The sequence below is a fragment of the Mytilus galloprovincialis genome, chromosome 6 (assembly GCF_965363235.1).
Source record: "Mytilus galloprovincialis chromosome 6, xbMytGall1.hap1.1, whole genome shotgun sequence".
Taxonomy (NCBI): domain Eukaryota; kingdom Metazoa; phylum Mollusca; class Bivalvia; order Mytilida; family Mytilidae; genus Mytilus; species Mytilus galloprovincialis.
The window spans coordinates 51671396-51686364 of record NC_134843.1 but is presented as its reverse complement, the minus strand read 5'-3'; the positions used below and the strand labels follow the sequence as shown (position 1 = coordinate 51686364).

The following is a 14969-nucleotide window of genomic DNA, read 5'->3' as shown; positions in this document are numbered from 1 at the left end:
TCTTATATGAATTTCAATAAATATCAAATTCTTGAAGTCGTATATTTATTTCAATAAAATGTTTGACTTCTGATCTGTTTTAAAATGAAGACATATTTGTGACAAAGCTTGGTTATCAAACAAAATAGATTAACAATGGCAATGACACATAGTACATAAATTGCTTACCATTACAATGATAAATGAAAGCAATATTGGTTTACAGCGACTTAGATTGATTTTGTGTATGGTCGATTGAAATTCATGCCCATATTATTACCGTTTTTTGTTTTGTTTTTTTTTTTGTGTGTGTGCATCAATTTAGAGTCACCAAAAATCAATAGTTTTTATATCTTTGACCAGCTCTTATAACAAAAATATTTGACGAATCAATCGAAAATGACGATGTTTGTACTTTACTAGAAACAAAAGAATAATAATAAGCCGTTTAATAAATCAGAATTAAAAAAAAATCGGGACGGAGTACATCATGTACATGTTCAAATACAAATAACGTCAAAATTGGAACACAATTACTACAAAAATGTATATGTGTCCGGATCAATTTAGAGTGACATATATAGATATATGAAGATGTGGTATGAGTGCAAACTCAGTTGTTTGTATAACTCAGGCTTGCTCGTATAACAAAAAAAAATTGACTGCCTCTAACAAAACTTTCTTTATTTGTACTTTATTTTGTATATGGCCGCAGAATACATCAGTAGTTATTTTAATTCAGGATAGATTGTATATAACAAATGACAATACAAGTGTTACTTTTAAAATTTCAATCATTTTACATGTTAGAAATGATTAGTTTTTACAGGTTGTTCCTTTCTGTAATTCTGGTTGCATGTTGTATTTCTATAATCGAGACAATCACATGTGACAGATCCAAAGAGAAAACGATGATATCTAAAATACAGTCTATGTCTACGGCTATGCAATCTTTACTTGAATCATTAGAAAACAGGATAAACGGTAAACGTATATTATATTTTCTATCTTTTGAAACCTGACAAAATTACAAAAACAATAAAGCTTCAAAATGGAAGAACATTGCAGAAAATAACCTGATATACTTGTATTTTTATTTTTGATTCTGTTTATCATTCCTTTTTTGGTTAGTGAGTTGGGAGAGACTTGTATGTTAACGTTGTTAAAAAGGGTTTTTGGTGTGTTTTAATTTTGTCAAAATCACTTTAATACTTTTTGGAACTGTCGAAATTGAATACATTTTGTACCCAAATAAATAGTTTGAAAGTTTTTAATTATCTAGTATGCATTGATAATTTTTACATCGAATCACAGATCTTTGTACAGCACTTATCATATTTATTTAAACAGACAATTCTTGTGAGTGCGGTGCTAATGAAATCAAATGTCCAGACGGTTGGAAGAAATACAAAGATCACTGTTACTTTTTTCGCCTGATAGTAAAACATGACATGATGCTGAAGTAGGTCACCTCTTTATTTATTCAAAAATGTCCTTGCAATTGTAAAATAGAACTTTGTCAAGACTTATTCAATCATTCATTAAGTGATGGATCAATATTTCTGTATTGAAACTACTCGATCCAGATCACACAACTAAAGACCATCATGTATAATGAAAATTCTAAAATCTGAAGATGTTTAAGAAGTTTTGATAAAACGAAATTACCACTTGTAAGAATACTTGCTAAATAGTGAAAGATTTCCGGTATATTAACACGATCAAAGAGCATAATATATTTCACTCTAAGTAAACCATAATTACTTCCAGCTATCATAATGCAATAGTTGTCATTTTGTTGATCAATTTTCAGTCGATTGTAGCTTGCAAAGTAATAAATACTTCATAAATGGTTATTAGATGCATAAATTAAATGAGTTGTCTGAAAGGTCATTAGAAGAAATTTAAAGTTAACGATGTTCAGGCTTTGCTATTGAGTATAACGTTATACTTCTGTTTTTTTTTTTCAGAAACAATGTACAAATATAGGTGGCTACCTTGTGAAGATAACTGACTCAGCAGAGAACTCATGGGTGGTTGATATGCTTACTAGTAAGTATGTTAGATACTATGATAAAACAAATTGACACTATTTCATTTTTAGAACAAAGCTGTATGAAACAAAATTACAGAATAGAAAATAGTGTGGGAAACTAAATTTCAGAATAACACTAAACTTCAAATCAACAGTTATTGTGTCTTGCAATAGCGATTAAAAGTAGTATACGTTGTCAACAAATACGGTGTCAACAAATACTTCGTTAAATTTACATAGGATTTTATAACTTTTTTATAAGTTATAAACATACCAAACAATACACAAATACGTCACCCAGGATTGTTTTTATTTGGCTATTTTAATACCAAAAACAAATGTAAAAACAAGTTTAAGAGTTAAGTCAAATTTTTGGGTTTAGAATTTTTTCCTATTTTTTTAAATTCAAAATTTATTGACAAAAAAAAACAATTCCGAAATCCATTATTTAAAATTGTGATGTTATTCCATTATGAAAACGTTTGTTTGACAATCTGGTTATATGGACAATAAATAATAAAAGTATTTTGTCATTGATATCTTTGCGTATATATATTACTCGTGAGTTAATTTTGATTTGCATAAAAAATTGCACCTTAATAAACTGACAAATTTTACTATTGTTGAACACAGAGTCGGCTAAATTCTATAATGGCTCTTGGATGGGGATGACAGACTTAAAGAAAGGAGACTGGGTCGATGGCTCGTCTGTTGGTTTATCCAACTGGAGTCCTAATCAACCGGACGATTATAACAATCGTGAAGATTGTGGTCATTTTTGGTCACACCATCATTATGAGTGGAAAGATGCTCCGTGCAACCTAGGGGTATATATGTGAGTGTTCACATGTAAGTTTATTTTCATATAATGTAAAAATAAGTAGATGTGGTATCATTACCAATGAGACAGCTCTCCACAAGAGACCAAATGACACAGAAATTAACAACTAAAGATCACCATATGGCCTTTCACAATAAGCAAAACCCACAAGAAATATTCAGCTGTTAAAGGCCACGAAAGGACAAAAACAAAACAATTCAAATGAAAAGACTAACGGCCTTATTTATTTACAAAATAATGTACGAAAAACTATATGATACACAGCAACAAACGACAACCACCGACTTATCGGCTCTTGACTTGGGACATGTAAATACAACATGTGGTGGGGTTAAACTAGTTTATTGGCGCCAAACCCATTCTCTAACCTGGTACAGTCGTGTAACGGCACATCACAAGAAAAAAATATGCAAAACAAAGACCGTTCTCATTTTCATATTTCTATTGTTTATTACTTTTCTTACGGCCAGCAAACTTTTGTCCTTTGATATAAAATTGGTAGGATTAATATTATCCATATTGATATTTACTTCAACGTTATTAATTACAGATTTATTTTAAATATCCTACATGTAAGTTATGACATTATTTAGACAATAAATGTCTAATACATTTTAACCGGCCTCTAATTTACCCTTTTAAAAAGCTCAATTTTAGAAGTTATAATAAAGAAAAACAAAATAAAAATAAAATTGTCGCAACTATTTTTGATGACTTTTATAAGGTAAGGACTTTCAATCGTCTAATAATCATAGCCATAAACCCGTCGTGTTTGTCTTCATTGTGCAATCATTAAGTGCGACTAATATTTACATTTTATAACTTACAATGAGTAATTGTTTGTACTGGTGAATCAATATCTGTTGAATAATCCGGAGCATTTAAGATCACCCTCAGATTTAGGTGAGTCTTGTCTTTAGATTTCTGTTTAGTGTTTTGGTTCGTCTTTTCGTCCTTTTTCGTCTTTTTTCCATGAAATTTTATGCAGTCCCTTTTCATGGTGTTGATACAATGCAACATGGCATTTAACTGTATGCAGCATATTTCTTTGTTTTGTTGTATGGTAACAAGAAATGTAATATTATATGCAGACTAATTTCGCGGTTTTTCAACCACTTCATGTATTTAATGTTCATGTTTTTGTAACATCTTTTGCATTCATTTACATTGTGTTTATACAATTTTATACAGTCTCATTACTTGCTGTTTTTATATAGATTCTCACATTGGTAGAAAGGGATAATCGATAATTAATATATCTTTATCTTATGATTATCAAATAAATTTTCATTTTTTATGAAAAAAAATTCCCCCTACTCGTTGAATACTAAACCCTAGACACGTGATCAAAGTCAAATATTGAATCGAAATACTTCATTGAGAATAAAATATATGAAGATTTATTAAGGTCTTTCCTTTTTCTATAAGGAAAGACCTTACTGTATTTCTTCTGATTATTAAGGTCTTTCCTTTTTCAAAAGGGAAAGACCTTACTGTATTTCTTCTGTTTATTATAATTATTAGGTCTTTCCACCTTTCGTGTGGAAAGACCTATTGATTTTGTTCTGATTATTTTTTTTTCTTCCGCCTAATTTTTTTCTTGCGGTGTAAAAATGTTTCAAAAGATGTCGCTTAGTTTTTTTGTATATGAGATCATACAGTCTATACGCTTTTGAAACTCACCCTGTTTAACCGAACACTTTTCTTTGTAAGAGTTATCTCCCCAAACACTGTTTTTCTTGTTATCAGATCTCCTCCGCAACCGTAAAAGAAAGCGACAAATTTATTTTTCCAAATTGCTCGTTATATCCTCACGATGTTACGTTTTATTTTGACCGAAGCTTTACGAAGACCCCATATGAGAGTAATTTCCCCTTTTGTATTGAAATAAGTGAAATAAATTTGTTACTGGAAAACCATAAGTGATAGAGGCCTAGGGTCTTTTGATTTGAGGCCCTTGCTCAAAAAGTATGAAAATGAGGTCAAGGTCAAAGGTCAAGGTCATGTTCAAGTTTTTGATTTTGGCTTGTTATCTCTTATTTTCAGAAATCATACAAGATATCGACAAAATATTTTCACACAATTGTTAGTTGCGACATGTCGTAACATGTAAATTTTACTTAAAAGGGTACGTAACATTTAATGCGAGTTTTGCCCCCTTTTATATCTAATATTAGTTGTATGGTAATATAACTCATTAACAATATAAAGTAGAGGCCTACAGTCTTTTGATTTGAGGTCCTTGGTTGATGACCTTGAAATTGAGGTCAAGGTCATAGGTAAATTTAACGTTCTAGATTTTGACCTTTGCTTTTTCCTCTTATATATACATGATAAAGCCATGGGAATTTTGGCAAAAGGTTGCAAGCAATGTGACCTTGAAAAAGCCAACCGGAAGTGACCTTTTGTAAACCGGAAGTAGTCATTTTTTGTACTAATTTAATGTAAAAGTATATAGAACCATCTATTTTTGGAATCAGTGTCACGTAAACTATCAAAACATACCGGAAATAACATTTTTTAAACCGGAAGTAAAAAATGATATCCCTTATGTATATCTTTTTGTATAGAAACCATATATTTTTGGAATCAGCGTCCAATAAGCTGTCATTTGACGCTAAAATTGACATTTAAAACCGAATTTTAATATTTTCATATAAAAAAGATCCTTACTGGTGGAAAGACCATCAATGGTTCTCTGAACAATTGGTTTTTAATTATTATTATTATTATTATTATTATTATTCTTTTTCCGCCAAACTTTGACGAAGTTAGCAGCCTTAACCGTAAGACGTGTAGCTTTCATGTTCACACTTTGTATCGGTGTCATGAATACCTATCCGGAAAACACCCTGTGAGTCGAGTTAATTTGTCGGTTCGGAGTAATCCCTCCGAAACCCAAAAACCTTGTTATCGTTCCAACACCGTAACCGTAATAGGTAGAAAAAAACGAAGGGTAAAATTTGTTCAGGACCAGACCCTGGTTCTTCGTTACAGTTGGATCGAAAAGATTCAACGACTCATTGGTAGGGTTATGCCCCAATTAAAATTAACCGGTGTCGGTTGGCCACCAAAACTCAGAAACCATAAGTCGTGGACACCTAGGACCTTCACCATTCATCATCAATTCATGTGACTTTGAAAAATACCTCAAGGTCAAATGTGTATGTTGACTTTGACCTTTGACCTAACACCTTGTTATGGGATAATCTCAGCAACCTTAATACTTTCAGAAGTGTTGTATAGTGGAAAATGTTTGGGTCAATAATGCGCAACTTTGTTACATTTTGACCTTTCTGTAAGGGATATAACCCCTGTTTTAGGTTTCTGAAAAGAGAAAATCAGCTTTTACTATATAACCAAAGGTCCTAGACCCATTGGGTCTTCAGCAATGACATTGGGGACTAATGACATTGACAAAGGTCAAAAGGTCAAAGGTCAAGGTCATGTCCCATATAGCGAATTATGTGTTTTTGACCTTATTTAAAGGATTTTCAGTGTGTTTTAAAGATTTTTAAGGTTGACCTTGACCTTTGACCTTACAACGTTTTAGTCGATGTCTCAAAAACGATTGTACTTAGTACTTAGAAATAGTAAATAGAGAAAAACGTTGAGGTGGATGAGGCGCAACTTTTTTTACATTTGACCGAAGAGATTTGACCTTTCTGTAAGGGGCATAACCTGTGTAAGAAATTTTCAATACATTCTACGTCTATTTGAACATGTATTTTACGTTACAAAAGGAAAGACCTCTCAATTGTTCAAAAACAAATGACATTTTAATTAGGTCTTTCCACTTTTCCGTGGAAAGACCTATTGGTTTTCTTCTGATTATTATTTTTTTTTCTTCCGCCTAATTTTCTTTCCTTCGCTAAGTTTTTGTTTCACAAGTTGTCACTTAGATATTTTGTATATGATATCGAAGAGTTAATACGCTTTTGGAACTGACACCGCGTAACAAAAATCTTTTCCATGTAAGAGTTATCTCCCCGAACACTGTTTTTCTTGTTATCACTTATATGTCGCAACCGTATAAGAAACCGACAAATTTATTTTACCAAATTGCTTGTTATATCCCCAGGATAAAATGAATAATTTTAGTCGAAGCTATCCGGTGACTCCATATGAGAGTTATCTCCCCTTTTGTATATGATATAACTGATTTGCATTTCTAACTGGTAAACGATAAGTAACATAGGCCTAGGGTCTTTTCATTTGAGGTCCTTGGTTAAAAAAAATGAAAATGAGGTCAAGGTCAAAGGTCAAGGTCATGTTCAAAATTTTGACTTTGGCTTGTTATTGCTCATTTTCAGAAATCTTATAACATATCAACAAAATATTTTCACACAATTGTTATTCGCGACATGTAGTTACACGTAAGTTTTAGTCAAAAGGGTACGTATTCATTTGATGTTAGTTTTCCCCCCTTTTATATCTATTATCAGTCGTATGGTAATATAACTCATTAACAATATAAAGTAAAGACCTAGAGTCTTTTGATTTGAGGTCCTTGGTTTATGACCTTGAAATTGAGCTCAAGGTCATATGTTAATTTAACATTCAAGATTTTGACCTTTGCTTTTATCTCATATGTATTCATGTTAAAGCTATTAGACTTTTTGCATTAGGTTGCAAGCAATATGACGTTAAAAAAGCTAACCGGAAGTGACCTTTTGCAAACCGGAAGTAGCTAGTTTTTGTAATAAATTATTGTAAAAGTATGTAAAACCATATATTTTTGAAATCAGCGTCAAGTTATCGATGAGACAGTAACGGAAGTAACATATTTTGAACCGGAAGTAGAAAATTATCTTCCTTATTTATATCTTTTTGTATATAAACATTATATTTTTGGAATCAGCGTACAATAAGTTGTCATTTGACGCTGAAATTGACATTTAAAACCAAATTTTAATATTTTCATATAAAAAACATCATTACTGGTGGAAAGACCATCAATGGTTCTCTGAACAATTGGTTTTTAATTATTATTATTATTCTTTCCGTCAAACGTTAACGACATTTCCCAAAAAAGTACGCGACATGTTAAAATGATATTAGGTATCTAGTATTGGTTGACCAAATGCTATCTTGTGGTGAGGGCACGATCCCGTTACATTTCCTTCATATGAGTTATCTCCCCTAACAAATAAAACCTTGTTATCATTCTAACTCCGTAACCATGATAGGTAGAAAAAAAAACAAAGGGTGGAATTTGTTCAGGACCAGACCCTGGTTCTTCGTTACATATGGATCGAAAAGATCCAACGATTCATTGGTAGTGTTATGCCCCTTCGAAAAATAACCGATGTCGGTTGGCCATTAAAACTCAGGAACCGTAAGTTATAGCCACCTAGGATCTTCACCAATGACCATCAATTTACGTGACTAAGAAAACTGACCTAAGGTCAAATGTCAAGGTCATGACCTAGATTTAGCTTGTTTTCGGATTTACTCAATAACCAAAAAAGATGGCTGATAAAATATAACGGAGAAAATGTGTGTCTTGTCCAGATCTACATTTGTTATGTGGGTTCAATATTATTGGACCAACTATTATGGACCTAGGGCACGAAAACTGTTTTTCGGGTCCGAAATGATGATTTTTCGCTTATAACTCAAAAGAAGTTAGAGATAGAAAAAACCTTTGAATTGCAAAAATGTTCAGGATAATAAGATCTATAAAAGTAGGTCAAGGTCAGAGGTCAAGATCCCTAGAAACGACATAAAACACCTTAACAACCATATATTTTTGAACTTAGAAGGCTATGAATAATATAAATATGAAATTTTTAATACTGGAAATGACATTTTTGTCCCTAACAACGACATTTAAGTCCTTAGCAATCACTTATTTGTTTAACTTTAAATACTATGAATAGTACATATAACATTTTTAATACTAGTAGTAATATTTTTATCCTTAGGAATGATTTTTGTCCTTAGCAATCACTTGTTATGAACATAAAAGTCCTTAGAAACCATATATTTTTTAAATAAGAAGGAAATACCTTTCAATTGTTCATGAACAATTGACTTTTTAATTATATTTGTTATTCTTTTTCTACAGGGATTGAACTGCCGTCCCGTTGATGAAAGACAGAGAAAAGTAGCAAGCGAAAGATGATTATACTGTTTGTTTCAATACACTAATCAGAACAGAAGACATATTTAATTTTATCGCAATCTTATAGTCAAGGTTATTCGTGCATATTTTGAGAAGAATTGTGGGCTTGGTGATGAAAGAATAATGAAACTATGAATATTTGAAGACATATGCCTGGTAGTCAATTAAAGCTATAAACCCACTATGTTACATTCAATGTTGCGACAATTTTCAAGATGGCATTTAATAAGTTTGAATTACACAGCTAAGTATAGTACAATGCAAATAATATACTAACCAAATCTTTTAAAAGCAGTTAAAATGTTATGCAACATTTCTAATAAGTCGTGAGGTTAAACTAAACTCTTTAATATTTCTAAAAATGATGGAAAATATCAAAATGGCCGCCGAAAAGAGAATATACAAACTGAGACACCTTTGCTGATATCTATATTTTCTGTCGAATTTTATTTTGCAATAGAAACGATATTCTATGGATTGGATTTCTATGGTACACGGTTGCTGCTAACAAGAATGAAATTAAATCAAGAGTTTCATGCCCAGTTTTTGGTTGGGTTCGTGTTGCTCAGTTCAAAGTATTCTACATGTAATTTGTTTTGATTTGTAAATTGTCTTTTGGACCTGAATTGATTTTGCCGTTGCGTTATAAGTTTGTCGTCGACTTGTAATTATTTCAGATGCCCCTTTTGAATCTCCCGCATCTATTTTCCAAAATGATAAAGTCATCCATTTGAACATTCTAGATTTTCCATCGTCTTGGAAAACTTTTTTCATTTCAAACGTTCAAATTCAGTCGACTGTAAGCAATTCTAGAGAATAAAAGTACATCGAGGGTTTACTTGATTATAACTTTGTGATTCTAATGGTTTGAAAAAAAAACCAAAAACGTTTTATAAGGGTTTATGACAATCATATATCAAACCTATGAGAAAAATAGTTTAATTTAATTACCTTAAAACTGTTACTAACATGACTTACTTGAAATGCAAGTGGAATGCATGACTTTGCATTTTGGAGAAATGATGTTTACCATATAAAGCTTTCTGACATTTTTGCGTTTCGTTAACAAAAGACTAGTAAAGAAACATTTATCAATCCGCCAGTGTTAGAATTCTTTTAACATTATAGAAGTAATATTTTTAAACAAGAGCAATACGACGGGTGCCATTAGTGACAAAGGAACTGCTGACCCTTCTGGAGCACCTTCCCTAAATTCACTCTCGGTTTGTGTAGGGGTTTGTGTTGCTCAAACGTTTTCCTTGGCTACATTATCATTTCAAATGTTTCCAGCACTTAAAATGCAATGTCATCATATCTCGTACGAGTGCTTTAAAGCCATTCTTATTAGGATGGTCTCATGAACAAAAACAGTGTATAAGCAGTATAAAAACATAAATTATACGCTAACAGACCAGTAGAGGTAGAGTAGACTCATTGCCTGCCTGTCACTCGATTCTTTTTAAGTTATTTACATCTAACCAAGGTCTCCTTACTCAATATAAAGATTGCCAAAATATTTGAATCAGAATGAAAGGTCATCTGCTGAAATCTCATTAACTTATCTTATTCACAATACATGATAGATTCTAAAAATAATCTTCAGTTCATGAAAATGGTGTTTCCTTACCATATTACGCTTAAACAACCATTGTTTTTGTATAAAAAAAAAATGCCATTTCCATTCCATTCCAATTCCAGATTCCATTTCTATTCGGCAACTTCAAAACCAATCTATTCATAAGGTATATGTGAATAGGAGTTTTAAGAATCATGCTATATGTGAATAGGAGATTTAAGAATCATGGATTGTTAAAAAGTTGTGACAGATATGATATATTCCTGAAACATGATATTTTGGCTGAAGTACAAATTGTATATTAGTAGTGTTTAAAACTAACATCATAATGCGAAAATCAAAATTACTTATTCTTACGCCTGTAACAAGTGCCCAGTTTAAAGTACAAATAATCTCATCTTGTCATTAATCATTAGCCCATTGCCATGAACTGTTGGTATTTCTGCTGATTTCGTTTGAAGCATAACAAGTTTGACGACTATATTATTCTGGTAAAGGTTTGACACTTTTTTCAATGAGTTGATGCGGCCTCAATTGGAGTTACCTCGATTTCTGGTAACTAATGCGTAAACATTGAAACTATCGTGCTTAGTTACAATTTTAAATCGGTAGTTGAAGTCTGTTTTTTTTTCAATTTTGCACATGGGTACACTTGTAAAATAATCAGGATGTTTCGCTGGAAAATCATATTCAATGTTCAATGTTTTATAGACGGAATCTCCTTGTACTGTAGAAAAATGCATTATTGAATCATACATGAACAATAATCATAAACTGTGAATTTTGACACTTAATCCTTATTTCCTTGTTTTATCATCAAGTATAAGGACGCTAGGCCAAAAGACATTTAAAGATGGTTAAGTCCAGCTGAGGTAATATTGAAAAAGAATAGATGAATAAAAGCAACTTTGAAATAGTTTGCATAGTAGTTGCCTTAATGGAATATCTTGTCCTTACAAGCAACAGTATATTGCTAGGGATTCCAAGTTCTCCACGAAACCTCTTTCTAAATTACCAACTTCAATTTGATCAGCAATCAAAGCCGGGCTTGAAAGTTATTGTTAAACTACCTATTCTAGAGGTGGCGGAAATCAAGTGTGGATACTAAAAAAATCCAAAGATCTTTTCGAGTACATACAATCTAAGACTCTTTCATCTTGCAATAGTATTAACATATTTGACCTTTCTACACTTTACACAAGTATTCCCGATTTCAAACTGAAAGAAACATTGAAAGAGTTGGTCCTGCTTTGTTTCGTAAAAGGAATGGCCAACGTAGATACAAGTATCTTGTCCTAGGGAGGGATCAATCCTACTCTGTAAATGATCACTCCGAAACTGATATTATTAAGATGATTGATTTCTTGATTGACAACATATTTGCTACTTTAATTTGCATGACGTATGTTTCAACAAACAGTCGATATTCCCATGGGCACAAACTGTTCCAATCTACTTGCCGACTTGTTCTTTTATTCATATTAGTTGACCATATACAGGATTTTTTTTAGGGAGAACGAAAAGAAATTAGCAGTATGCTTTAACTTTACTTTCCGCGATATAGATAATTCAAATTTGATTTGGTGACTATGTTGAACGCATCTATCCCATCGAACTTGAGATACAGGATACAACAGATACAGTTAAGTCTGCCTCATATCTTGAATTACATCTAGTAATTGACAATGAGTGTCGGTTGAAACCAAAACTTTACGACAAAAGAGATGAGTTCAACTTCCCAATTGTGAACTTTCTATTTTTATGTAGCAAAATTCCAGCAGCGTCTTCATACCGAGTATATAATCTCCTAGTTGATACGATATCCCAGAGCTTGTATTTCCTATCACGATTTCCTTTATGACGTGGCTCGGTACTTATATATCCCGGCATTGTGTTATTGTGCTATCGTTAATTTTTGTATTCTTGTCTTTCGTTTTTGCTAATTAGATGTGCTTTTTCTATATGCCGTTTTGGTTTTCTTTGTTGATATATTGTTTGTTTTATAGTGATTAATATTAAAACACAAATTTGACTGCTGTTCTCCTATTTTTGCATTTTTACCTACTATGTCTTTTTGTTCTGTTCACACATTGTTGTCAATATAATGGAATTGTATGCGACTGTCATACACGTGGAAGGTTTTAGCTAGCTATAAAACCTGGTTGATTCCACAAAATAAAATGTATGTACCAAATCAGGAATATGACTGTTGTTTTTCATTCTTTTGATGTGTTTTGAGCCTTTAATTTTGCTATTTGAGTATGGACTCTCCGTTTTGAATTTTCCTCGGAGTTCGGTATTTTTGTTATTTAACTTTTTTCGTAAGTTTTACGAACGCCATAACGAGTTTGATGACTGTTATGGAATATTTGTTTCATAGATGATAGCGAGTCTGTTCCTATTGTCGTTACTACAATCCCGTCTCCTTTTCCCGAGTGTTACCCTTCTGAATTAGACTTATTACCACTATTTTACTAACATGAACAAGAAGACAGGTGCATGTGGAGCAGGATCTACTTACCCTTTCAAAGCACATAAGATCACCCAATTTTTGGTGGGGTTCGTGTTGTCCAGTTTTTGATTTCCTGTGTTGTGTTCTGTGTACATGTACTATTGATTGTTTGTTGGTCTTTTTCTTTTTTAGCCATGGCTTTGTCAGTTTATTTTCGACTTATGAGTTTGTATGTCCCTCAGGTATCTTTCGCTTCTCTTTTTCTATACGGTGCTGTTGACCAGTAGTTTTTATATATACTTGCAATGTTGCTATCGACGAATATTTGGGATCGTAGTAACACAGCCTTTATTTGCGAATCGTAATTTTATCGTGTAGCATCATTTTAACTTTGATTGTTGGTTGCTTTACGCCACATTAACACAAAAAGGCTATATCGCTATAGCCATTGCGTGTCATTCCGCCTCTGTGCATCTACAAACTAATAACTGTGTTAATTCAGTTAAATCGGTTGTATCATTGAACATATTTACCTTTCTTAATATAGACAACAAAAGACACATAATTATATATCTCACTTAAACATTTGTTTTTGATAAATATTAGATACATGTATCATCTCCTTGAAATTTCAAATGTTGTATTTTGTACAGCATAATGAGTTTGTTACGTTTTAATAGAAATAGATACATTTAAAAAAAGAGTTACTCGAATAGTTTCTCTAAATTATAATGTGGCTTAACAAAATAAAAAGTTCATGAAACTGAAATGATCAAAATTGCGTATTCGGTAATATTTAATTGGTAATAGTTATAAATTGAATATTGTACTAATAAATATAATTTGAGGTGGAATGCATACACTTTGAATAGAGCTTCCTTTATCAATTTAACATTTGTAATAGCCAAGTTTCTGTACATTCAATGTTCGACATAATGGAAATGATATTCGACTGTCATACAAGTGAGAGATGTAATTGATCATTTTTGACATAAGGAAATGCCTGTAACAAATCCGGAGATGACAGTTGGTTTTCATACGTTTGGGTGCGTTGAGCATTTGATTTTGTCACTTGTTAAAGGACTTTTGGTTTCGATATTCCTTTGAGTTCGGTATTTTTGTTATTTTACTTTTGAAAACAAAATGAAAACAACACGTTAAATAGTTTTATGTTTCCGAAGCGCTTTTCTGGATCTACCTTCATCAGGAACGATCACAGCCGAATATGTGAAAGCCGAGAATGTACCGAAACAATTTAAGAACTATATGACGATAAAATGTACTGAAAAAACTATATCCATCTGATGTCAACTTAGACTGATGGAGTTGAAACCTTAGTTTTATTTATAGTTTCAAATTTATAAACGGACAATTTTAGAGAGGCTTCTTATAAAACATGTCAGTACCGATGCACTGATTAATGAAAGACAAACAAAAATATCCTGCCAATCCCACTACTAGAAAGATGTGCGTATCCAATGACTTAAAACATAATTCTGGACGAATTTTATTCAAGATCTTTTAATAGCAGGTATGCTACTGTCTATAAATACTTTACTAAGTGAGTGAGTAGAAGGTCAGCAATATCTTAAAACTTTATTGTGAATTATTGGGTATAACACAGAAAAGAAAATGGAAAAACAGCAACAATGAAATTGAAATAAAATTCTTTGTAATGTTCTACTCTGAAGATTCATTTACTTAAAAATGCATAATACAAAATTAACATAATAGTTAAGCATCTTTTTTTTTAAAACAAAAGTATATGATTGTCAATGCTTTATGGAACGTTGAATAAGACACTCTTCGCTTGTCCTTGTATACTCTCTTCTTCCAAGTGTTATTGTAAATCACGAGACACTTGTACAGGTACAATATAGTCCGTGATAGGATATTTGTTTTATAGGTTGGCGCATTAAGTAAAAAAACAAAAGCTTCCTTTCTGTAGATATTCGCATA

General features: G+C 32.0%; 1 pseudogene; it reads left to right on the top strand.

Annotated features, from left to right (window-relative positions):
- Window positions 1–791: 791 nt before the first annotated feature.
- LOC143078609 (perlucin-like protein) lies at window positions 792–9133 on the top strand (annotated as a pseudogene).
- Window positions 9134–14969: the final 5836 nt, after the last annotated feature.